This window comes from Corvus hawaiiensis, chromosome 4 (genome assembly GCF_020740725.1).
Source record: "Corvus hawaiiensis isolate bCorHaw1 chromosome 4, bCorHaw1.pri.cur, whole genome shotgun sequence".
Taxonomy (NCBI): domain Eukaryota; kingdom Metazoa; phylum Chordata; class Aves; order Passeriformes; family Corvidae; genus Corvus; species Corvus hawaiiensis.
Genome location: NC_063216.1, coordinates 13,335,579 through 13,359,795, shown reverse-complemented (window position 1 = coordinate 13,359,795; position 24,217 = coordinate 13,335,579). Strand labels below are relative to the sequence as shown.

Here is a 24,217-nt window from a genome sequence, read left to right as displayed (position 1 = left end):
TCTTAGAGCATAGGCTGACCACTCCCCTGTCTGTGGTGACATGTGGTGGCACATATATCCAGTCAAATATTTTGTGCAGGCAGTTTTCAGACCTGGAGATACAGATGAGGAGGTGGAGGAGAGGCAGCAAATGTTCTGAGGACCTCGGAAATGCCAATCAAGACAGAAATCGGACACTGCAGAGGGCACACACTGTGCTGTGACCACAGACTTTTGTGCCAGGAACCAGAGGAAACCAGTGCCAAAGGGACGGTGCGGGAAAGGACAGGAGTGAGGGGACACAGAGGCTGCAAAGACAAGCAAGGAATTCCACCCTAGGGAAAATCAGGACCTACTGTTACCAGACTGCAGCCTGCCCTGCCCCTGGTGCAAGAGGTCATACACCACTTTACCACAGCAGAGCTACACTCTGTATCTGACACCAGGCATTAACTCTGGAGCCTTAGGTCTTAAATAATGCAGAGAAGGATCAAAGCCAGCAGCTATGTGAAAAGAGGCTTCTTTCATAACTTAATTGCTCATTTGCAAAATACCAACGTTATTTATTTAAGTAACTATGACCTCTTCTGATGCACTGGTAATGTAAATGCTCATGTGTGGTTGTAAGAAGAAAATCATGGTAATAAAATACTAATACCTTAGATTAGGAGTTGCCCAATTAACTTTGCTGGGATAGCATCCCTAAATAAATGGATCTGCACTGTACCTCTTTGAGGCAGGGGTTACAGCTGTTTCCACTTCTGTCCCAGGCTCTGAGCTTGCAGAAGACAAATGCATTTGGAGCCATTTTGCAGATGCTTTATTCTCATGCAAGTACCATGAGAAATACACCAAGACTTTGGGAATCCCTCCTTTAGCTGCCCTCTGCTGTTCTTGTCATATCCCAGCTTATGGTGGATGCCTGTTCCTCCAGCTGTAGTGCCAAGAAGCATTATTTTGAGGTGCAGAAGATGTCTTCCATGGCTCTAATTAAACAGATCAAACACGTACAGGCAGGGAACAGCATGTGCACACCAGTCCAGAGGACATGTAATATCAACTACAATTGCAACAGTTTCACTGGAACAACATCAGGAAGGCCAGGAAGTGAAGGAAGACTCTTCCATGCCTTGACAGTGGTACAACACTGGACATCATCATCTGTTCCTTACATAAACGTCAGCAGCAAGATACAATGATTGAGGGAATGTCATTAGTATCTCCTTATTACTTGGGCCAAACTGGGATAAAGAACTGCAGTTCTTGAACAGAAGATGACAAACTCTGGGGAGAAAAACAGGGATAGGGGAGGTATATACAAGAGTTCTATGAGTGGAAAAATAAGAATTTGTATGAGTTACTCCTTCATGCTCTGTGTGACACCCAGGTATCACAGTAAGGATACAGCTTCTGTTTCAGTTGATTCTCAAATCTGGGACATTAATAAAAATAGGACAGGAGCCCATGACAATGTAAGATAATTTTCTCTCCAGAAATTGTCTTTTAGATGCATATGCAATTACCTTTAGGTGATGTCTACACGTTCATATGGAGCCTCACCTGAGTAGGGTACATACCTGTATTTACTTTCCAGTGACACCAAAGAGCTATGCAGTCTTTTTTTTTTAATCACCTGCACAGATACTCTGTAACACATGTGTTAATGTAAGAAAGCAAAAACACACACCAGAGGTGACTGCTACTGCTGGGAAGAGAAAATGTGTGACCTCTCAATCCCAAGTAAACACATTAGTAGGCTTTAATCAAGTCAAGTGGTATTGTTAGCTGTATTAGCACCACTAAAGAGTCCTCTAGGTATAAAAGAACCATGCATGCAGAATGATAGCATCAGTGCATTTAAGGGCGAATAGTATTACAGCCATATGGTTACCGCTTTAAAAACCAAGCTTTCGAGGGTTCAAGAAAGAGATTAAAACCCCGTAAATCATATTTACATAGTGAATACACAAGAGTTATATTTTTTTTTGGGACTTGTTTTATTTAAATTCTGCTGCAATCAATACATATTTTGGAAAGCAATGCAAAACTCCTCAAGCAGACGATACTCTTCATTGTTGTTTGAATATGAGAATATTCCTCTTGATGTGCTGAGGTAATGCAGGCTTACCAAGAAAGATGTTCTAACTGAAAGAGGTGAATTAATAACCCTGAAAGAAGGTGGAAGTTGCACAGATAGGAAGAGCACTGTTACACCTGACCAAAAACAGAATGCCACGCTGTGGAACTGTGGATTTCTCCACAAGTTTAGGCTGTGGCAGGATGTTCTAAGCCTTCCTTGTATGAAGGTTTGGTCTTCTAGCCCTCTGAAGGAAGCACTTTCCAAAATCCAAACAGTCTACTGTGCTTTTTAGCAATGTTTCTTGAAAGTACACTTTAAGAACAAAGAGCAGAAAAAGTATCTGTTACCATGAATGATCACTTTCTCAACTTCTTAATGCACATAATGTGACTTACCAAAATACTTCTGGTTTTGAGCCATACTACATCAAGTCTCCTTTGTTGGTTTTCATGCCATATCTGGAGCAGCCAATGGTTAACAGATTCTGATTTGCATGTTTATCAGTGAAACTGAAATAAAGAACAGAATTTTGTTCAGAGTTACTTTTATTCTCCATGCCTCAGGGAATACAAGCACTGTCAAACTTCAGTACTGACGTATTTGAAAATCCCAGTGAGCTGTTAAAGACAGTATCACACTCATCAGAAGCCACTACCAATGATTCCACACAAGATGGACCTAAGTGAAGGCAATTTTGAAATAGGTCTCATCTATGAAATCTTCTAATCAGTAACACTTACTGTTCAGCTGATGTCCAGGAGTAAGTCTGGAGCCTGTTTTTAGTAGCATGCTGTTCAAAATATAATTATTGCTTAAAAAACCTGGAAAATTTTCTATTTATGATTCTCAAGATTTTCACTGTGACCATTTAAAAAACTTACGAAAAAATGCCACATTTGTATTTATGATCAGCATGGCTCGTGCACCTTCATACTGACTGTAATATGTTATTACAAGCAAACATCTTCAGCTTTTTGTAGCTGAACCTTGTCAGAATGCAACACAGCAACCCAAAGTACCCATCTCATTTAGCTCCATGGCCTTGATTTTATACATTAATAATTTGACCACTATTATTACCCAAAATCAAAAAAGAGTCCATATCAGCTGATATTGGAATAACAAATCTCTGTCACTGCATGGCAATGTCAGAGATCGAGAACACAGTATTCTGGTGGGCTCTGGAACAACTGTGTAACTTACACCTTGGGACTTTCAACACTGACTGTGTTCTCAGCTGCCGTAAGGTCCAACAAATTATGTGATGCAAAAAAATCCTGCTGCATTGAATGCAAGAAACTAACTCGAGGGAAAAAATCATCTACCTGTTATACTATGCTTTGTTATCTGGGAACAATCCCAAATTGCCCCTCAGGACTGTTCAAAAGTTGTACCAGAGTTTTTCAGAACATTTGAGTTTACATCATTTAGCTGTAAAATCCCATTGTGGATGTAACAATTGCTATATCTGGAATTACTGCAAGCATCCTGGTAACAAAAGCAAGAACACACCATCTTCCTCCACTAGAAAGTTGCTGAGAAGGTAGTTTTAGCTTCAAGAAATCATGACCACTCTTATTAAGCAGGACACATTATAACAATGATCTTTTCTGTCATCCTCAGGTCTGATAACACAAGTATCCAACCTGAAAATTGTCACTGGCAAAATATCTTTTAATTCAGAAGGAAAGCACACCCATAATGGAATCTGAATTGTGTTTTACCACTTCTAAAACTTCACAATGTACTGATTCCAAGAAGAGATTGGCCTCCATTTTGGTAAGAAAGTACCAGCTTTTTAACTTACTGTCAGCCTGCAGCAGCTGCTGCATTTATTCATATATTCTTTCACCTTGCCAAAGGTGAGGTTCATTACTCTTTGTACTAGTTTGAAAACAAACCAGTGGGAGGCACCAAGTCAGAGTAACAATTTAATGGGGAAGTTAAAGAAAAGGAAAGAAAAAAACTAAAAGAAAACACTGGTTCAAACTGACAGAGTCAAGATACAACCTGAGTCCCTGTTAGGCAGGGTTGTGGTAGCAGTCTGGTAGAATGGTGGCTGCAGTCCTCTGAAGCAGTGATCCTGTAGTAAAACAGTCTGCTCTTCCTCAGAAAGTCCAATGGTGGCTGTGTAGCTCCTGTCCTCTGGAAATCCAGTGGGAAGGGTTGTCTCTGGTGTTCAGCCTCAGCTTATATCCACGATGGGATGCTTGGTTCCTCCCTCTGGGCGGAGCATCTCACAATGGGGTAACGAGTCATGAGGCCAAGTGTTGATTAGGCTCATTAACAGAAGATAGTCCAGAGGGAGTTATCTCTGAGTCAGGTGGCAGGACAATGATGGGCAATTAACAGAAAGATAGTCTGGGGGGAGGAGGCAAGGAAACACTGCCCCACCTGATTTCAACACCTCATGAGGATGGTGATAGAATACACTGCAACCCAGGACACTCTTTAAGGATTAAAGGACTTTTTATGGGACTTGCTAGTAGCCAGGTAGGGGTTGGTCTCTTCTCCCAAGTAACAAGCAACAGAACAAGAGGAAACAGCCTCAAGTTGTGGCAGGGGAGGTTTAGGTTGGGTAACAGGAAAAATTTCTCCATGGAAAGGATTGTCAAGCATTGGAACATGCTGCATGGTGGAGTCACCATCCCTGGAGGGATTTAAAAGATGTGTAGATGGGGACATGTTTTAGTGGTTGCCTTGGCAGTGTTTGGTTAATGGTTGGACTTGATATGAGAGGTCTTTTCCAACCTGAAGGATTCTGTGATTCTGTAACACTACAGCAACAAAATATAACTTTTCTTGTATTTCTGAATTTCTAATGACATAAAGTGGTATTAATAAAATACTCATAGGGCAAACTAAAACTCACCAAAAACACCAGAAAAAATGTGTTCTGACACAGCTTAAAATATATTTAAACCATTCAAAATTCACCTGATTCTATCCTTCAAGTCAAAGGGAGCAAACCAGGAGGAAAGGTTCTCAGGTGTAATTCATGATGCAGCTTTCAGTGAGCACTTGCGACCACAGACACTGAACAGGCACAACCCTTGCTACTCCTCAAAGCACTGCACAAAGAATGCCCAGATGAATGGAAGAATCATACCCCACACATCTGTGTGCCTAAGCAGGCTTGCCCCATGCACAGGGAGATGAGGACAACCCTTGCCTGGGCTGTGACAGTTGTGATAACACTCATGGTCTGGCTACAAAGACCAAAACTCTCCACAGGGTGCTTTACTGTGATTTAATCTTTAAGGCAGAAGCATTTAACCTTGCTAATGACATTTTCTAGGAACTGCTTCAGAGACATTCTTTCATGTGAGAGACTGAAATGTTAAGGGTTAATGACTCAAACGATGGGCCATTTGCCAAAGCAGCAGGTGCTTTGCTGAGTCCCCCAGCTGGAGCAGAAGAGAGGATTTGGGTGCGTTGTGGGGGAACCTCTGGTCTGCAGAAGCACCACCCCAGGGGCAGAGGCGGTGACCATCCACCACCAGAGGGTGACCACAAGAAAACCAACCTTTGTTTAGCAACGAGCTGGTTTTGAGCCAGGTAAGGGAAGAGGTCGATAAGAAGCAGATCCTGTGAGGTGGACTAGCGCTTTTGATCACGGCAATGTCCTCCCTTACACAAGTGGCTCAGGTGTAAAATCCCACCTGAGGAAGTATCAGGACATTCACACAGAGGCCTCAGAGTTTTCATCCCTTCTGATGGGGCATAACCAGCTCAACTGCACTGACATGAGAGGCAGGGTCATGTCTTAGAGGGTGTCATAAACCATCAAAGATACCTGAAATGCCCCCAGACTCATTTCTACAGCCTTCCACCAGAGAACTGTGCATGATCCACAGTGTTGTATCAGACAGTGTAGCACTTCCCACAGTCCAAGGAGAGGTACCTGAGCATTCCCACCTGAACCTGAACACTGAACCCACTGAACTTTGTGTTTCACGGATCAAGACTGAGACTATCACCTCAACCAACAGACAATGAAATTGTAACAATCAAGTCCTGTCACTGGATTCATGGGTGGTGATATCTTTCCACTATCTACTCTTATCTTTTCTCCCTTCTTTTCCTTATATGTTTTCTTAAGTGGTACCTTTATACTTTTATATTGCTGTATTTCTGTAGATACTAACCAAGCCAGCTACATACCTCCTTTCCATTGCAATCAAATGGTTCTAAAATAAACCTGCTATCTATCTCCCTATCTCTCTCTCTAAAACCACAGTGTCACTTCACTCTGATCCACCCCAAGGGATCTATTAACAAGAACCTCAGTTACCCCACCTTTGTGTGTGGGTCATAACATTTCCCTCATCAAAATTATTTTTATTGTAATCAGTACAAATTAGGCTCCCAAGTCTGCTTGCACACAAAATGTCAAATTGAATTGATCTAAATCTATTGTCTTTGCTTCATAGATTTTTTTTTTTCTACAATGGATATATATGTATTTGTGTAAATCTGCATTCTAAACCTTACTCTATTATTTTAAAAAATAACTAGCAGTTTTAAAGACAAGGTAAAATAAAATGTAATAAATTATAACAACTTCTTAAATTATAAATAATACATTAAAAAGAAAACCAATACTCAGCTTCCACTGTCAAACCTATCACTTCAAACTGCTCTGCTTCTGTAAGGAAATTAAAGTTTTATGCCCCCAGTACTGGGAATCCAATAGGAGCCTGATCCTTTGCACATGAAATGCCTTCCTTTGCCTCAAATCTCAAAGCCAGCTCTGTTCTGGTTCTCTCCTTCCCATTCCATCATTGCACTAAGGATTCCTTTCTGCTTTCCTTGGCCCATAACTGATACACGTTTAACTATGCACATACATATCCATAAAATAAATAACATGTTCTTCATTTTTATCCTTTAAAATATGAATTAAGGAATTTTCTTTGGTGACAGTCTGCTCTTTTGTCTGTGCATTACCAGCAAAAGAATAACAATGCTCAATGGATTTCAATCAAGAATTAACAAGAGGAATGAAAAATATTTTATGCAGTTCCTTTTCTTCATATGCACAACTAAACCAAGCGTGTCTTCTCATATTTGTGCAGACAGACACAGTTTTCATACAATCATAAATAATCACTGAGAGTATCAGCACAGTAAAAAGTTAGTGGAGAACAAACACATAAAAAACCTTTCTGGTTTTGTTTATTTATCACTCTTTCACAGCACTTTTTCCTATTGTAAGTCAACCAGTTTGACATTGCTGAAAGAACCCTTGTCCAACAACAGCAGGACAAAAAAAAAGAAGCCTTGGAATTATTTTCTGCAACAAACTAAAAGTAAACCAAAATAGGGCTCAATATTCACATGACATTTGAAATTTCATTTCCCAGATTTTACTGTGGGGAAAAAGGGCAAGCTAAGCACCCCCCTTTGGCTCTCCCATTTTGGTAATTCCTCACTAGTGTGTGTACCTACAAAAGACTTCCTCTGAACTCTGGTTTAATCTCTCCCTTGACTATCCTGGAGACATTCTGTTTAAACACGTTCTCGTTTTCTTCAAGTCATGTTACGCGTTTCTTCCCTGAAGTGCCGTGTGTTGTCCTGAGAGGGTAATACAGGTAACATTTAATACCTAATTGTAAAATAATAGTAGTATTTATCAACCTTGAGTTCCACTGGCACTACTAATTCTCACAACATATACCCACATAACTGAAGCCACAAGCTCTGGGACTCCAAAATCCATTTTTAGGTCCAGCAGCAGGGAAGGAGGAAAGAGAAGTCCCTTTGCATGGAGACCAGTGACTAAACCAAATCTCTGTCCTGGTTCTGACAGCTGCCCTTAGGATTTTCTCTCACTCTCCCTAAAACACAGATTTTGTGCAACCACAAGGAAGCAAGAAAAACAAAGGATCCATAAAACATATCTGAATTTCCCTTACAATGGCAGCTCATTTTCCATTTGTAGTGTTGTACTGAACATTCATTAATTCAACAACAAAACAGTGGATGATCCACAAAGCCTATGGGGAAGTCTTTAATTTCAGTTTCCTTTGTATAGTTGTTGATAAAAATATCCTCAGAGTAGACACTCATTAGACAGAAACAGCTCTGCATCTGGCTACAAGAATGTAGGTGAAATATGTAAACTAAACAATGTAGAAACTAATACATACCACTAATGCAGGTATAACCTTAAAAATCACAGCTTCTCTCTAAAATTCACAGAATTTCAGTTTACAAAAAGATCACCACCTTTGCTAGTGGAATACACCGCTTTCACCTGAAATATCACTGCATTTTCCAGACTCCTGGAATCAAGTGGCTGCTTTGCCACATGCACTCTAACAAACACTGTTTCAGCAAGGGTCACTGGAGGAGCCCTCATGTTAAACAGCTTACTGGAGGTCTGACGCCCAAAAAAAAGACCTAAGAAAGTCTTCCTATAGTTGAACACATATCTGCTTCAAATATTAATATGATGCTCCAGAACAGTACAACATTTATGAACATCTGAAAACGTTCTGGCCATGTGGAAACACCATGCCTGCATTCTACACTTCTAAATTTTATTTTGCTTTCAATTTTAATTATCAAAGCAGACAGAAGTTTAAATATTGAAGGATCTAAGCATAATTCATTAAACTTCTAAGTTTATTTATGTAAGCAGAGAAAAACAGGAAACTAAAAACAATTGCAAAATATTTTCAGTAATTGAAATGAAGTAACTGACATCAAGTATGGAAGGGAAATCTGTATTTTGTTTTAATATGCAATTTTAATATAACACCTACTTAGGGTGGCATTTGAGACCTCACATAAATATTTTAACATTCTAAATTGCATCTTTACTGAACTGTACATAATCACATTTATTATTGCAATTTTCACTGAAACAGAAACCTGGTAAACATACATTTAATCTCAGTACCTTAAAGCAATAACAGAGCTGTACCTTTGCCTGCACTCTATGTCCATCTTCGCTGTGCCCAGGACTATTTCCAAGTGGAAATGACTCCTTAAGCTATAAATGCACAGTAAGATACATAACTGGCTGTATGACTGAAATGGCTTCCGGAAGGAGGAGGCAAAATCTGAACTGTCACCTCCAACTCTGTTTCTCAGCGACACGGAGGCAGACTCCCACAAATAGCTGGAAAGTTATATTAAGAGGTTGTGTGATGTCCTGCCAGAGTCTTTACTAGGCTTCTAGAGTACAAAGGTCATATATTGTTTATTTATAGATAAGGAGGATACTGCACAAACCATGAGGTTTAGGGAAGCTTGTGCTTCTAAGCTAAATAATTCTGTGAAATAATGCAATACACACACACATTTTGAGAAATTAATTAAAAGGTGTACCCTTTAACTAATATACAGTTTTGATTTGAGAAGAAAAGACACATGTCTAAATCTTGCTCAGCTGTGGCAGAGTTGACTTACTATCTAAAAGAAACATACAGGAGATTCCTCCTCTTTTAGATAGGCTGAGCAGTGTCATGATGAGGATTCCTCTCACTATGTATTTGTAGAGCATTTAGCGCAGCTGTATCTTTTGTCTCTACACACAAAACTACCTTCTCCTCTGCATTTGATGGTTGGACTCGATGATCCTAGAGGTCTTTTCCAACCAAAACAATTCCAAGATTTGCGTAGCAACTGTAGATGTTTTAAGTACAATGCTGTGTGTCCACCTTCGGTTGCAGGGCTTGGTTAAGGTTTGATTCTCACTCCAGTCCTGCCAATCACGCGGTCAAATGACTCCTGCCTTGCCTCTGCTCCCCTGGGAACAGGTAGTGGAGCGCTAATGTTTCCCAGACAGCTGTTGTGTGCCTTAATTATCTCCACAAAGGGAAACAGAATTACTGCAAATTCTCGTCCAAGGACATTAAATGCATGCAGTGTCTGTCAGTAACATCAGCAAATCAATCAGTATTTTGAGTGCATACAAACACAGGTTGTTCCCCAACAAATAAACATTTTTTTTCTCTTTTCAGTTAAAGAAAGGACTAAAGTAGCCCCCAGTCCTGTACTGAACCCTGCTTTACCTCCCACTCCTCACTTATTAACAGGCTGGAAAACAGAAGCATATTGTGCCTCTCTCTCCAGACACTGTTTTTTATTTGAACACTTCTGATTTTCAAACCTGACAGAGCCTTTAATAAGACATAATAGGCAAGCTGAATGTCAGTCCCAAGAGTCAGAAAAACACTCCATTTTAACCTGTCTGAAATGCAGCAAACAGCTTCAAGAAAGAAAATGAACAGAGAGAATTACATCAGTATTCTGTGTTAACACACTTCTACTGTATCAGTCTGAAAGACGGGTGTACGCTTGACATATATGGCCTCTGGAAGATGTATAAAGTCACTGATTTTAGAAGTTTATATTCAGGCTTTTTGCTTAGGCTGCATTTAGTTTGATTATAAACAGTATTTTCCCAATTCAATTCAGAAATTAACTGATTTCTTACCTTATCTGAGAAATACAGCTAATGGGGATGCTCCTAAGGCAGTAAAGCTGGTCACTGCTGGTCACTCCTGTCCCACAGTGCTGAGGTTTATGGTTTCCTGTGATGATGAGCAGGACTATTTTCTTAATCTATTGACCCCCACAGTTTGCTTCCAATTTCTGCTCAACAGCAACACCTGTGGGAAAAATAATTCCGTTTTTTACCGCTTCCAGCATCTTCTTTTGCTACTTTTGGCATGGCTTTTGATGGGTTGCATCTTTCACTGACATCAATGTCCATGGCATTTTCTTCCTACACCTGCTATCCTGCTGCCCTCATTCCTCTCCACCCTAATGATGACTTTTCATTTGTTCTGTTTCCTTCCCCCTTACCCTCTGCCTATGAAGAATACTTATGAAAACCCAGAAAGGTGTTTTGTTTAGACACTGGGTTAAATGTCAGCATCCACATTTATTTCCTGCACTGAAACAGATGTTCCAAACAGCTTCTCTATTTTCTACTGCTAGTGACACCACTGGTGTCAGATTTCCAAGTGAGCACAGCATCAACCTGCTCCTGCTCCAGTTCTTATGATCAGATATTTGGAATAGCTCAGGGCCAATAGAGCTAAGCATTTTTCAAAGTCCAGTCTTCTGTCCTGCAATCTAAATAGGACTTCAGAATTTTTAACATTGTGACCCTAATCTTTCAGTGCCCCATTATGTCATACAAAAAAGAAGGTATTTTGTCTTCTCCCAAGCTTTGTCTTTGCATAAGGAATTTAGTATATGTGTGGATCAAATATGGTATTATACCAGCTTGTCTTGAATTTTAACCTGGAACTCTACTCATTTTGGAATAACACTGTTATGTAATGTAATGTCATGCATTATATTTCTTATATTTTGCCAAAAGAGAAGATTTGATTTTTAAGTTTCAGTGGACTAAGATTTGCAAAGTCCATTTGCATTAAGAAACCTTCTTAAAATGAAATCTAGTAAGGAAAAATTCCCACAGACAGCAAGACTCTATGGCGATTTAGTTAAAATCAGTCTCTCAATTGTCATGATTTTGTATGTTTGTTTGGCTGGTCATTTTGTTTTGCAGGAATAATCTTATTAGTCTACAAAACCTGGTGAGCAAATTGTAATTTTAATACTTTTCTCTTTCCACTGTTTTCCATTTGAAGCTCTTACTGTGTTTTTATTTCACAGAAGGTGCTACGAAGGGGAAACCATGTCTGCAGACACAGCAGCTCAGGCAGCTGAAGTTACTGAAGTATTTATTAGCCCATCCTAAGGAGATCTTGTGTCTCAATATGTAAGAGTGATGATCTATGTTCTTCCTATCTTCCATAGATGTCAGGGTTCCTCATGCACCTTTAACCTCTCTCTTCCCATTACTTCTCTCTACCATTCACGCCTTTTATCACTGGCAAGCAGAAACATCCCAGAACACGTTGACGTCAATAAGCTCCTAGTTAGAATCAGGGCTCTACACAAAACAAACACTATCCAACACAGGATAGCAAAGTCAAAAGCCTACGGTGTTTATCCAGCAAACAAAAAAACCCCACTGTAAGCGCTGCAACAGGATCAAATTTTACAGAGAGGTACTTCCAGAGTAACACCCAGACTCCGTAGTCCAGCACAGCTCAGACTGAAATGCGCAGAGCAGTTAAATGCATGCTCAAATGCTTCATCAACTGGAACCCATTGGGGTTTTTCTGCTATTACCAAATATGCCCACGCTTAAAACTGATATGGCTGCTAAGACTTAACTTCTCTTGAAGCACAGACCCTTTAGGTTACTGGTTATTCCACTCACAAGGCAACCCGGTCCTGGATTACTTAACTGTGCTCTACCACACTTACATAATGCCTAAACATCAATTACATTTCAAAAATACAATCTTAAAAATTCTTTTCCAGTTTCACTGTTGGACTCTATAAGGCATCCTTCCACCTCCAACTAGCACGAGGTAGTTTCAAAACAAACAAAAATGAACTGGCTCTTCACAACAGGTGTGTTATGCTGTAGGACTCCTTGCGAGGGAGGCTGCAAGGCTCACAGGGAGGTCGGGAAAGTTTACAGAACAGAAATCCACTTCAGTTGCTAATGAGAAATAAACTATGCCTGGCTGCATGTTTCTCTGGGGTGGGGGAGCACCAAGAGATCACTTAGCTGAAATATGATCTACAATTTCCTTGTCCTTACACACTTCCTTAGGCATTTGGGTTTGGACAGGGCTGAGGACAGGTGCCAGTCTGAGCAGCTGGAAAGTCCTTCTGCTGCAGGACGAGTCCCAGCACTAAGCTCAGATGTTCCAGCCCTTCCTGAAGGGAGCTCTGACTCCGTGCACACTGCTGTGGAGCAAGTGATCAGCAACAGTTAAACAAAATATACAATATTACACACTGAGGCTTAACCAAATCCTGTTTTAGCCCACTGGCTCAAACCGAGCAAAAAAAGTTTCACAATTTTTTAACTTTACTGTTTTAAGGAAAAACTACCCATTTTTTTCAGTTCCACACAAAACTAAATAGCTCCAAATATAGTTAAAGAATAATAGAGATTTTGTGAATTTTTAATGCAGTTCACCTTTATAGTCTAAATTAAATTTCATACATCCAACCAAATCAAAACTGCTCTACTGATCACCTCAAGTTCTACCAATCCATTACCAAGTTTAATGACTTTTAATTCAATCTCTCCACCTGCACATATGAGTCCTTAGTATTCTTAGCTAAATCACGAAGCAAAAATAATTGAATCTGTGAGAAACACACATTTGCCTCTTCCCCACTCCTATCTATTCGTATCAGAATCAGGTGTAAGAAGAAATTCCACCAGGAAAGTTTTTTTCAAGAGGATGCCAACTGATTCTGCAGATTCAGCTAAAGAACAGACTTCAGTGCATTTCTCCAAACAGATTTTCCTCATCTCTCTGTACAGAATACAGGAACAAAACTAGAAAAGGGGCAGGGGCCATGACTACAGTAACACAAAAACTTCACAGATCTGTACAGGCCCTTGTGAGCAGCCAAGGTCTTACTTTCATCTTTCAGGTGAGAATTTTAAGATACTGAATCTTGAAATGGATTATAATTTTGCCAGCTGAAATTTCACCCAAACACACTTGGCAATCAGTTCCACCAATTATAACTCATACACAGTGCCTTGGCTGCAGCCTAGTATGAAGGATGTAGTTATTTGGAAACATGCTTTCAGTTTCAGGGATGAAAAGCAAATCTTAATGTTTTAAGAAAACTGTTGAATTGTTTAGATTGAAGGTGAAAATTTTGCCTCCTGTCTTTATTCTAAGCAATACAACAGTTTTCTTGAACTGCTGAAAAGTGCCCTGCATTACCAACACTGAAAGCAGGCTGATAGGATTTAACCAGGTGAGATAACCCTTGGAGTGGGTGGTCTCCGTGTACTGTTGCAGGCTCAGGGTCATCCTAAGTGTTGTGTCTTTGTTTTTCTAAGTGTAGGGAGAGAAAAATCTAGCCCCTCTGAGGTTTGGTATCTAACCCATCGTTGTATAATTTTTAACACTGATTTTCCTGTGTCTTAAATCAATCCTCCCAGTATGCACAGGAGGCTACCAGGATGTGTCCTGAGAACCCCCTCCTTTTCCCCTACCAGACTTCTGCCTGATGATCTCATTCTCCACTCATATCTTCTCATCCCACCTGTAGGCCAATAACTCATAAATCTGTCCCTTCTTTCATGGCTTGTCTCACTTCATCTCATCCTGTCTCATGGCTCTTCTTGGGTGTTCTGTTGTCAGTTATGACTCACTATAACTCAGACTTAATTCATATCTGAAACTCTCTTCCCTCTCCGTATTACTTGTCAATAAATGCTACTTAGGTCCAATGAATGCCCTGCCTCCAGAAAAGAAAAATAAAAGGAAAAGAAAAAACCCCAAATCATGTTTTTGGACATTATCAGGGAAACCAAACGTACAGACCACAAGTTCAGGAACTTTAGAAATTAAGGCTATCCTTAAGTTTTTTTCCCTTCTTAGTGTCATCACTGCATTTAGATTTTTACAGCTGACATTCACCTAACCACTCCTCCCTAGTCTTCATTTTGCATCAGGAACTGCTCATGTCTGGGCTGTGTAGTAGGTGCAAAGCCATGGTTTTGAAACAAAGGCATCCAGACCTCCCCACTAACTAAACAGCACCCGGACATCATGATCACCACTCAGTGCAGACCCAAAGTTCCAAACAAGGAACTGACCCTTCTGCACTGTCTGGAACCATTGCCTTGGTTACCAGACCCAGCAAAAATCACATGCTCTATTAGTTATTTGATACTAATTCTTCCTGTGCTCAATGCAGAGTGTTTTGGAATGAGAAAGACCATGAGAGTTTGAGAGTTTTGCAAAGTTTTATAATTAGGAGAAGTACCTTTTAATCCACCATCATCTTCTAGAAATACTGACTGTGATAAAATATTGATTTCAAGTTTCTCAGGTCCCAAAATGACACAAAATTTGTGAAATGGAAGCACTCTTTCCATGAAAACAGAACTAAATTAAAATCTGCATCTCTCAAACATAGCAACACTTGTAAGTAGCTTTGTTGTATCTGTAATTTGTTTAGAAAATGGTCTATCAGGATAGTGGTAGAAACATGAAATGTTTGCAAAAAGCATTAAGCACATTTTTTCCCCAAAGAAGGAAAAAAATTTCCTTTCTAAAACAGCTTGTTACTCATAGTTACCCAAATCTTATACAGTCTGAAATTTCTCAGAGGAAAATCTGACTTTTAGAGTTTTGTTATTTTGAGGAATGATCACAATCTGAAATTCAAATTCTATCTTCCCCATAATGATGAGTTTTCAGAACATTAAGGAAGGTCAGTAATTCTCATCTAAAATACTGGATGTTTGCTTTGACCACCACCTTTGGGTACAGAACGAGTCCATAATTTCAGCTTACAAAATGTTCTCAGGTACTATTCCTCCTATCATCAATAAGACTTGTGTAAGGCTTGTTTCTCCTGTCTTTAAGTGATAACTCTTTTGAAGGAACTGCATAACTGAATGGTAAAACATTTTTTTAATCTCAAGCGTACTTATTTTCAAAAGGATAAAAAGTTTAAATTATTTAGATACAATTAATCTTCTTGCAAGAAAACAGTATCACTCTTCAAAGTTGAATAGAAACTTTTCCTAAATCTACATTAGGAGATTCTGACAGCAGTTTCCTGTTCTTGCAGAGAATACTCTAGTTCTAAAGTGAGACTGAGAATGTTTCTTCTAAAGTGAGACTGAGGATGTTTCTGAAGGCTAATGAGCTGGCTCAAGGCTCTAAAACACTTGGCAAAAAACTAAGAATTTTCACCATTGACTTTACTTATTTGAGATGCCACGGCAAGCAACTACTTGCATTGAGGGCCCAATGTTGGAAAAAAAAAAAAAAAAAAAAAAAAAGACAAAATACTGAAAGGAAAAGTACTAATAATACTACACCATCACTCACTGGTCCCATGTGTTACATCTGCATTATGTGCAGCAAAATCTGGTGCTCTGGGATTTACTATGAATTTTCCATGTAACTTATCTGAGGTTCTCTCAGATGAAGAGAACTGCATGAAGTCCCAGAAGCAGTTTGGTAGCAGAATCTGAAACAGTACATCAACAGTGTCTATGAACACACTGCCAAAACCACGGGAATACACACATAAAAAATACCAACATGAATAAATATCTGCAAGCTGATAGAGTGTGTAGTTCAGGAATTAAAATAATATCCAGAATGACTTTGCTGTTTACTTGCATCTGCTTTTCAGTCACATATGATGTAACATTCAACAAGAGTGATTTTTCACATATCAGTGATATAACCATTAAATATATACCCTTAGGAGGTACCTCTGCTTTTGTGGAATTGTTTAAAATACTTAATTATGAGCAACAGTTAATTATAACAGCTTAATCATTGCAATGAGATAACATAAGACTGCAATGACTGTACAAATAAAATGCTTTCTCTGAATGCACCTTGGTACTGGTGCACTCTGCAAGCACAACTCTTACCTTTACTCCCATTAGCAGCTCATTTGCTTCCCCTAATTAATCAGCTACAAAGCCGTGTATAGCCAACCTCTGCACTTACATCATCATACAAACATGTATGTAATTACTTGCTGCCATTAAGCGGTCACATTGCACATCCATAGTCTGTCTGTCATCACCTGCTCACATGGAGCATGGAAAAGGAATCACACAAGTGTTCTCCTTGCTTCAGAGACATGGAACAACTCAACAGAGCTGTGCTATTTCTCCTGTATGTATTCATAAAACAAAAATCCATTTTCCTATTATCTAGAAAATTACAACATTTCTCTAGATTGTTCTTGCTTTCCAACTAGAAAGTCTCATTTCTGCACTGAGAAGAACTGTAAATGCCTTATTTTCTTTCAGCTGTATCCAGCTTATTTTCTTTCAGCTGTATCCAGCACATATATACAACCTAAAGCTGCCAAAAATCCTTGAGGCCTGGCAAGTGACACAGGACCTCTGGCACCTATGGGAACCAAAATTAATTTCTTCCTCACTGTTGACCTAGCCCAGGACCTAATTCCTAAGGTCACCAGGAGTGTTACAGTGCCTTAGCCTATCAGCAGAGGAGGGGCTGTTCGCTTTGCTCCAGCGGATGTCAGAGAAGGGTCCTTTTTCTCCACCACTTCTCAGATGGCCATTGGTGCTCTGGGCAGAAACAGATGGTAAAATCTGATCTGGCTAACAGATGTGATGGACAGCAGCATCAACATGTTGACCTTGGAGCTGCAACTCTACCTTTCCAAACCTGGCTCCATCTTTAAGTTCCATGGAGGCATTCTGACTAAACAACTTTCATCCTTCACATAATTTTTTATTTACCTCATTTTCTCAGCCACTTTTTGTGAGTTAACAAGAACAAGAACTGCAGAGCACACCACATGTATGCACCAATTACTGTACCATATGAAAGTCCAAATACCTGAACACCTTGCAGATTAGTCTCCAGTGGCTCCTCTTTTTGTGTTCTGAGTTCATTTTGCCAGATTACTGCTTCTTCTTTTTAGCGGCAGCCTGAGACAGACATGCTGGAACAGCAGAAGAAGAAGAAGCCATCTGAGTATGAATTTAGTCAGAAAACACAGAAAAAACACAGCAAAAGTCAAAACATCATCATTACTGTTACCCCCTACAATCTTTTTGACTGATAAATGTGACATACCATGCAGAACAGATAAACAAGCAACAGCAAACAAACCATGTCACTGTTCCTTCAGCAGTTGTTTGGAACCTCCTGAACTGAATTGCCCTCAAGACTACTGGCAGTGCTTGAAGCTTCGCTGGATTTAGTGACTACTTTGCCAACTCTTCTCCTGCTACCCTTCTTCAGTTGAACTAGAAACGTGTTTTAGCTGGGGTACAACATCTGCATACACAGACACCTCACTGGCTTAGGCCAACTCACCTGGAGTGTGCACGTTATAGGAAAGCTACAATCCAAACCTAATGAAAACTTTCCATCTCTTGGTTACTCAGGAACTGGGGGCAAATGATTTGTTGCTCACCAAGGCCAGATCACCTGCCACAAAAACTGGGATAAGCTTGCATTGAGTAAAGTGATGCTGTACCAGTTCATACAAGCAGAGAATTTGGGAAAATTGCCCTGTGAAATACCTGTAAATTCATCACAACAAACACCAGAGAATTGTTTTCTCTCGAGGCCAGTAAGAAAATGTCTTCTACCTTTATGGAAGAGTTGGTTCACTGACATTAACATGAAGATTAATCGACATAAGTACACATCTATTGCAACTTCTCGTAGAGCTGGGTGAGAACAGAAATGTTACAGAATGCCCAGAGTATACTTCATTTCTCCTTCTTTGGTATTTTCCTTGATTCTGCTCGTCTTTCAAAACTCCAGGCAGCCCCACCAACCAGACACTGCCACGGGCCATATCAGGCACGAGTCCAAGTCTCCTCTAACCCCTGGTTCTCCAGGTCTCTGCCTCTTCTCACCATTCTGTCCTGATGACTGCACGGCAGATTGATGTGTCACCTCATCACAGGTCAGACAGCAACACAGAGGTCTAACTAAAATCCAAATCCAGTAGCAAAAGATCCACATGCTTCAAACACTTCTGTTCACTAAGTTTTTGCCTTTGTGAGAACATAAAGCTCTACATATCCATTTCAAACAGGTTCTAAAATGCATCTACTATTCATGTAAAGTACTTTCCATGAAGGTATTCTTTCATTAAATATCACTGAGCTTGGGTCTCTTATGAATATTGATGCAAGCCTGACATTTTCAAAACTTGGGGCAATGTGACTTCAGAAGATACAATCTTCCCTAACACCAATTTCTAAAGATTTTGGGTCCCTCTGAAGGTTGCTGAACCTGATCACCCAAATTACTGATTGTTTTCCAATATTAAGGCAAGGTATATTGTGAAAAATGACAGAGCGGCCACTATTTGGAAGAGATTAAATGATTTACAGATCAGTAACATCCCATGGAGCTCAAAATCATGTCCTTTCCTGGTAGGCCAGTAGCTGCAAGTATATAATCTCCCTAAAGTAAACTGTAAGGCTAGAGTGGAAAATGATAGATAAAGTAAACTCTGTGCACTGAGTAACTGCAGGGAGTCTAAAGCTGAGGATCTAATAATTAGTCTTATCTCTATCAAGGTGCAACAAGAATAAGCTGAGAAATACAAGAATGCCTGACAAGGCCCCAGGCTCTCCACAGCTGCAGAGAAGCCTCATTGTTCTGGAGAATTTTAAGGCTGATCTCACGCGGAGGGAACACGAGACATTTCTTTTTGCTGCCATGCTGCTGATGGGGGTGTCTGGAAGGTACATTTACCCACACATTTCCCTTCACACACAGCCCAGTTCTGGGCTCCCCTTTTCAGGGCTGCTCAGGCACAGTGAGCAGCAGGTGCACAGGGAACAACTCTGGGGTAGCCAAATTTCTGCTGGCCCATGGAGGGGAAAGCCCAGGGGAAAACACTTTAAAAAAAGAGATGTCTTCCTTGGAGTTCTTCCATTTCAATCTCTGCTTTGCACAAGCAAGTATTTTAGAGTTTGAGATTTACTGGTGATTACTACACATTCAAACAGCAGCTGACATTTCACCTTCCAGATTGAAGGGAACACCCGGGACAAGAAGGTGGTCACTCCTTCCCCATGCTCTGATACACACTCAAACAAAACAGTACTAGGCTGGAGCACAGTTGCACACTTCTTTCTCTGGACTCTTTCTCTGGATGACTTGCAAGTGCCTGGGTAACAAGTTTATGGGATTCTTCCTCCAAAACCAAGACAGTTTCTCTTGAAATGTGCAAATGATACGGCACCAAGTTCTTTCATTTTACATCTGCATGATACTGTGGACTCTCAGCTTTCTCCTGCTCTAACAGAAACTGCATCAGGTGTTGCTTGCAAATTGCCACTGAAAGCAAGTGGAATTTTGTCACTGGCTTCAAGGAGAGCTGTAATGGCTTTTGTGTTAAAGTGTAGCAAATGATATCCGTTTCCTTGGACAGCATAAAATACTGTACTTGGCATACAAAAAACTGTTTGACTAAGAAAAAGGACCCAAAATTTCTTCTTTTAGTGCTTCAAGCCTTTTTAATGCCTATGGCCCTCCAGGCAGCTGCACAACTTTTACAGAGCAGTGGAGGAAGAGAAACTGGAAAAAATGTAGCTGAAATATGAGTAAACGACCTAATCTGCAACACAGATCTGTAGCAAACCTGGTTTCACTGCCAGTGAAGTCCAAGACAAGTTTCATCTTCACAACAAGTAGCAGAACATTTTTATTCAGTATTACAAAGCACGAGCACTTTACAAGTTCATATACTTAAAACATGCTGCCCATAATTAGGTCAAATAATGTTTATGCCACATGATTTTTCTCCCCAAGTTTCCTGAAGCTCTCGCAAAGTCCAGAGCCTTCTTTTTGCATTTTCTGAGAGAGACAAAACAGAATAAGAAGTTTGGGTTGCCCTACACCTTCCTTTCTCAAGCAGAAGACAAATGTATCATTCTTACTTCAAGATCAAATTTTATTACCTGGGATATTGTTGTGGCTCTCAAGTCTACTTTAATTCACCCCAATGTCAACTGACAAAGCAAAATCTGACCTTTATTTACACAGCCTGCAAAAAAGTATCCCTAGCAAGCTGAAGCACACAGATAGGAGTAAATACCTTTATCTGTTCTATGGTTTGCACAAACACTCTTTGCAGCCTGCAGTGCCCACCTGGCAATTCTGAAAATTCAACCCCTGCATGGTACCACTGCTATTTGTACTACAATATTTGATATTTGACTGGGGGATGAGATCCACAAAGAATACCATTTAAATAGAAATTTTGACCCATAAAGTCACTATCCTACTCCACAGGTCTGTTCTCTGCCAAATGCAACTGGTCCAAGTCTGTCATCATGTGTCCCATCTGCCTTTCCAGTGATCCCGTACCGGCAACCTCATGCAGGTAAATCCCCGAGGAGCTTGTTCCAGGAAGGGCCTCTAATGCTGCATGTGGAGAGGGCAGATGGGATTTGCAGCAAGCCACAGCTTGATCATCCTGAGAAAATGCCACTCCTTATCCAGCCCCTCTCCTTTAACACATGTATGGGGGGCCCAAAAAGGCCCTAAAGCAGAGGAACAGCCCTGCTTGGCCTCACAGGGGCTTTAGAGGCTGTGAAAAAATGAAATGCTACATGAATGATATCCAAGAGTCACGGGCACAGCCTTTGTTAGTGCTGAATGCAACGATTATGATTTGAAAAAGCCAAACTTTACATTAAGAATCTGACTGAAGGGATTTAAACCTGATTAGAGGGTTTAAACTAGGAGATATTCCTTACAGTAACCCAATCTAGCTCAATGAGACTGTCTGTATCAAATCCATATTGCTATTTTTATTTCCACAGTGGAACTGCACTACCAAACATACTGACTTGAGCTGGCCACAAAGAAAAGTGCTGGCAAAAACGATTCTGAAACAATTTTAGTTACATAAAATGCCTATGCTGCTCTGGTGTTTTCCATCAAGGAACAGTTCACAAGGCTCTGCCTTGAGGGTTACACTTATTATTTACATGTACAGAAACTAGCACTTAGAACGACCTATCCGTATTTTAAATACAGGGGACTGAGGCATGGAAAAAGAATAATGTCCATCCTCTCCTAAGAAACAGTGCAAAAAACTATCCAAGGTAAATACATGATTTGTAAACTATTACACAATGGGCTTTTATTTTCATTTAGACATTTCTTTCCTAATCCTTTTAGGACTAGAGTATCATTGGTCTAATTGAAGACTATGTGCCTTTATTTCCTCCTTCCCCTCAGACCAAGGCCACACCAATCAGCATGTGTTCATCCTGCAAATCAGTCTCTGGGAGCAGCGTGCTTTCCTCAGTAGCAGGATGCTGGCTTCAGCTCTGAGCTCCACTCAGCTGCTCTGCTACTTGCCACTAAAATGCAGCACGTCAATCACTTGCACCGCTCATGAGAATTAGCACAACACAAGTCTAATTAGAAACTAAACACTGTGTTATCTGCAATGATTTGGAGATGGAGTAAGCTGATATGCGTTTTAAGAACCTTTCTTGCTGCGCAGTAGTTCATGATAACACCCATCTCACAGCTCATTAGTGAATCAAAATATTATATTGTATAAATACTACTTTGCTCTTTTCCTTTTTTACAGAAGCCCCAGGTCTCAGAAGCCTCCATTACCGAGCACATGTGACTTGGTTATATTGGAACATTGTAGGAAATGGAAAGCAGCCCTGACTGTCCAAAATCAGCAAAATGAAAGCCAGTATACTGTATACTTTGGTCCTCTCTCTAGAGAAGTAGCCCCAACTAGCCTCCAGACATTTTACACTGCAATACCTATTGGCAGAACACAAAGAAACTCTACACTGCATGACGCTGTGCGTGGACTGTCAATCCTTCTGCTCCCTTTAGCTTGCTCTTTCCTGGAGAAAACAGTGTAACCCACTATAAATCCAGACAACACTACCGCAAGCTTCAACCAGGAATCCAAACATGAGCAGGGGGAAACCTGGCAAAGAGCTGAAGCCAGAGATGTAAATGTTTAACAGCAAGAGAAGGACGTGAAGGGATATGCAGCTGTTTCACTGCACAGCTTCTCCAAGGGGGAATTGGAGAGCACAGACATAGACCACGTTCTCACTTCTAGTTGAGATAAACATTTACAAGCCATTCATTTTAAACAGGAAGGCATAACATTAGGACATGACCTTTATTTCAGTGTGAAGGCAAGCCACCTCAGCTCACTGCACTGCAGACATCCAGGAGAGATCCATAATGTTCCACTGCTCTGTTATTACAGGTGGGCTGGATTTTAGATTCAACGAGGAAGGTGCAATTTTATGGCTCTGTGGAAAAATCTTTAAAATGCTGGTGGGTAGATGTCTAATGATGCCAGACTGGTGCTGCAAAACATCATATGTAGATAAAGCACTGAAGAAAATGTCCGTGTGCCAATGAATGAGCATTTAGGCAAATAATTCTAAACTGTACATGCAGATTTGGTGTCATTACACTACTATTACAGATGCCTACCCTGCTTTTCGTCTTTTAAAAGGGTGCAATTCTGATGCTTTATCATTAGCATTCTAGCTGGAAGCCAATAGAACTTGAAAGATACCAACAAAAGACACTGGAAGATTAATTTAGAGAGAAAATCTGCAGATTTTGAAAAGCCACAATCAACTTGTAGCTTGAAAGACGAAACACACTTCTTTGTATCACATCCCCCTTGCTCCCCGTATGGATATCTGTGTGCAGACAATTTTTTACTGTGGGAAGCTATCAGCTATCACTTTGTATTAATTGGGAAGTACATATTTATAGCAATTTCTTATAAAAATCGAAGTAGGTCAAAGATTGAAAGGTGGTAAGTTCGGGCTTTTGTATCCCAACCCGAGATAGTTTAATAGGTAGATCTCCTGCACAGAGCTGAATGATTTGAAACCTTTGCCAGAGCTATCAGCAAGTTTTCTAGATTGGCTCTCCAACACTGTCATTTCCGGAATGACGAGTGATTTTTAAACTTTGGCTCACGATCTTTAAAAAAAATTGTAATAGCCATACAATCCATGATAGAATCTGGTAATTCTGCAGGGAAAAAAAAATTGTACAAATATATTAAAATTCTTCCCTGTTGTGAAACTGGCTTCTCATCACTAAAAGCCTTAAGTGGACCCTCAGCCTTACCTTACAATTCCTCTCAATCAGGAGGAGACAGAGGAACCCCTCAAGAGGTTTAGTTCAGGCTTAGGAAACAATTCATTCCAACACCAACTGCACAGAACCAAAGCTCTGGAACATGCACTTCCGAAAGCTTGAGAATATTATTTTTGAAGAAGCACCCGACACAACCACGACTTGGAAATACGAACTGTACCAAACTAGAAAAGGTCTTTTGCATTATTTAATAACCTGGAAAAATGCTAATGCTGTATTTCATTTTTGAAAACTGCAAATACTTTCTAATGAAAAGCAAGTGTACTATTTCTGGTGAGACAGATATGCTGTGCTTTGTGAGGTTCTAGCATTTTCAGATAGGTCATTGACACAAACGTGATTTTTACTAGAAAGTTTTTTTCTATTCTGGAATACTTTTATTGCCATTTGGTCTTCCTCAAAAATAACATGTGCAAAA

The 24,217-nt window shown here is 40.1% G+C and overlaps 1 long non-coding RNA gene across 15 annotated transcripts in view; it reads right to left on the bottom strand.

The window, feature by feature from the left end:
- Window positions 1–24,217, bottom strand: part of LOC125324675 — a 170,823-nt gene that overhangs the window by 36,713 nt on the left and 109,893 nt on the right. For 4 of the 15 annotated variants that reach the window (XR_007203064.1, XR_007203069.1, XR_007203072.1 and 1 more), the window contains exons 5-7: window positions 17,488–17,593; window positions 10,509–10,683; window positions 2,455–2,568 (exon numbers count right to left, since the gene is read on the bottom strand). This is a non-coding gene — a long non-coding RNA (uncharacterized LOC125324675). Of the gene's footprint in view, window positions 1–1,813; window positions 2,569–10,508; window positions 10,684–17,487; window positions 17,594–24,217 lie in introns of those variants that run through there. The other 11 variants (XR_007203065.1, XR_007203066.1, XR_007203063.1 and 8 more) reach the window with 8 other exon arrangements.